Source organism: Cryptomeria japonica, chromosome 11 (genome assembly GCF_030272615.1).
Source record: "Cryptomeria japonica chromosome 11, Sugi_1.0, whole genome shotgun sequence".
Taxonomy (NCBI): domain Eukaryota; kingdom Viridiplantae; phylum Streptophyta; class Pinopsida; order Cupressales; family Cupressaceae; genus Cryptomeria; species Cryptomeria japonica.
This window is the reverse complement of record NC_081415.1, coordinates 263708913-263711784: the sequence shown is the minus strand read 5'-3', so window position 1 is coordinate 263711784 and position 2872 is coordinate 263708913.

Below are 2872 nucleotides of genomic sequence, written 5' to 3'. Positions count from 1 at the left end.
TTATGAGAATCAACGCAATGTGAATGCCTCACCTGAGGAGTGTTGGTTGAAAATTTTGTACACTTGGGGAAATATACAAAAATATGGTTTCAACTAGAGTGTGTGTAAAACTCTCCTAATTAAGGGAAGGCTTCCCCTATCTATATACAACTTCAAAATTAAAATAGGATGGGACAACAATCTTTCTTCTTCTTTCAAGAAAACCAATATCCTTTTCTCTTCACAGAAAAGTGATAGCAATTTAACATAAAACAACAATAACAACTTTTTGAAATGAAATCAGAGAAAGGAAATGAAGTTTCTTGAAATCTCAAAGACTTCCATCACTTCTTTTGGAATGAGACAACAATATCAAGCTCAAAGTCTTGATTATGTGAAGTCCTATCTACCCTTTTTCTATATTAATGATATTTAGAACAAATTATATCAGCACAAAGACTAAAATACCTTATTCTCTTCTACGTAAAATGGTAAGAAGTAGTACAAGCTCAAAGACTCACAACTATTTCTTCCAAAATCTGCCTCTAAACTCTCTTAAGAACAAATGCAAGCACAAAGTCTTATAGCTCCTCTCAAAAGAATATTTACTCTAATTTATATTATCCTCCAATAGTTGCAGCACAAAGACTGCAAATTAAATTCGATTAAGCTCTTAAAGAAACACTTGCAAGAAAGATAATATGGAACACAAACTCAAGAATGTAGCACAAAGAATCAAAGCTTGAGCAATTTTCTTCTATTTCTTTCAATTCTTGAATTCACACATGAAAGATCAAACACTTCTTTGTTGAAAATTTGGCAGAGTTTTTGCTTGCTTTTCTAAAAGATAAAGATTACAATAGACCCTTCTAGTATTTATAGAAGAGGAGTGTTGAGAAAAAGGTGGGAGGATCCTAACTAACTTGAGAGATTCTCTCAACCACCAAGACTTATTCAATAACTAACTATGACTTATTCCAACTATAGTCCTAACTGAACACAACTTGTAGTTGCTTTAAATGAAATTATAAAAGTGCACGTAAAAACTTGACTTGCAATTTACAAAATGTTTTTACATGTAACTTGTCAAAAGAAAAACTACAACTAAGAGATTACAATTATGGAAAAATGCAACTAAGTGTTGAAAAATAGTTTAGTTGCAGCATGTGAAGACGTGAATCCTTCAAACTTATGGATGATCATACGTAGCTCAACAAGATTTTATTCATGGGTGTTCTTGGTGAAAACCATAGTCGTCACGATGGTATCATGACATCGAAGAAGCATAGAGTCGTTCTTCTCCAAAGTGGACTGTATTTTGTGCAAAAAGATTTGATGTTTCATCAAAACCTAAATCGAGGCAGTTGAAAGTTGTTCGCTCCTCCACTCATTATGAATCTTCATCTATAAATCTACGAGCACTTCTTCTTCTCGTATTAACTCTCCATTCTAACCCATGATATTGCAAGAGGCCTTCTCACAATGAGAAATAACACCTTGGAATACTTTGACTCGCAATCTCATTGTATCATCAATCTCCTCAATGAGGGATTTGAGAACAAGGGATTTCTTCTCAAGAATTTCTTCATATTCCAAATACATGACCTTGGAAGGAATAATAACATGCTCCTGAAGAACACACAACTATTGTCGAGGCATTGTGCGCCAAATTGTCAAGCTACCTTCAACCCTTTCCAAATTTTGTTTGAAAATATTGGAGGTATGATTCAATTTTTCTTCAATGGTCTCCAACTTAGACATCATTTGGAAAATTTCTTTCAGAACTTGTGCACACAGATCATGAAGTTGATCTACTCAAGAGTCCAATGCTTGTACTTTCTGAGCAACTCTTTCAACTCCCCGAATTGATTCTTGTGAACTAGAAGAACTTGTTGTTGGCAAATGCACACTCCAATGAGAAATTGTAGGTGATTGAATGTATTGTCATTGATGGAAACCCTACAATCATATGATATCGATAGGCAAGGGCACTGAAAGACTCCACACCGACATACAGATCACCGACACCAAAAAGGAAGATTATCGACACCCTGATCGACAAGAATTTTGTGTAAATATATTTTGTAATTAATTGTAAAATCTTTTGTAAGCCGACTTGGCGGATTGTAATATGACTCATATAAGTATGAGATCATTGTAGAACTTTTAGGTGATATAGATGGATAAAGGATTAATGCAGGCCTAATATGCAAATTGTAAGGCAGATATTGAATAAGGGTTTATGTATATTGCAGAGCTTAAACCAGTATTGAACCAGGCATAGTAGATGCTGATATGAAGCAGTACATGACATTGGATTTGTATAATCCATTTTTTTAAGTCAGTGAGACTTCTTTTGTAACTAAGTAGTGAGCTCTAGGCACTTGGCCTTCCTGCATGTGCAGGCCCCTATTGTAAACAGTAATATTCTCTTATTGGGCAATAAGTGAATATTGTGGGTCACAAATCCCACCGAGGTTTTTCCCACATTGGGTTTCCTCGTTAAAAATACTATGTTATGGTGTGCTTTTCATGTTGTGGTTGTTGTTCTTATTTACTACATTAATTTTTGTTTACTGGTACATAGTTTTGAAATGATTTTCATGTTAAAATTCAAGAAAATTCTTTTACCAGTCAGATACTAATTCACCCCCCTTCTCAGTATCTTTGGGAATCCTAACAATTGGTATCAGAGCCTGGTCCTCTATTTTCAAAAGCCTAACAACTTGAGGAAGATCCTGACACCAGTAGAGATGGAAAACTTGAGAAAGTAATTGGAAACATCTCTTTTAGACTTTGATGCAGAAAAGGTAAAAAATATCAAACTTGAAGATGATCTGAACGCTGCATAGGATATCATTCAAGGACTTCAAGAAAACCTCACTATTGCAAG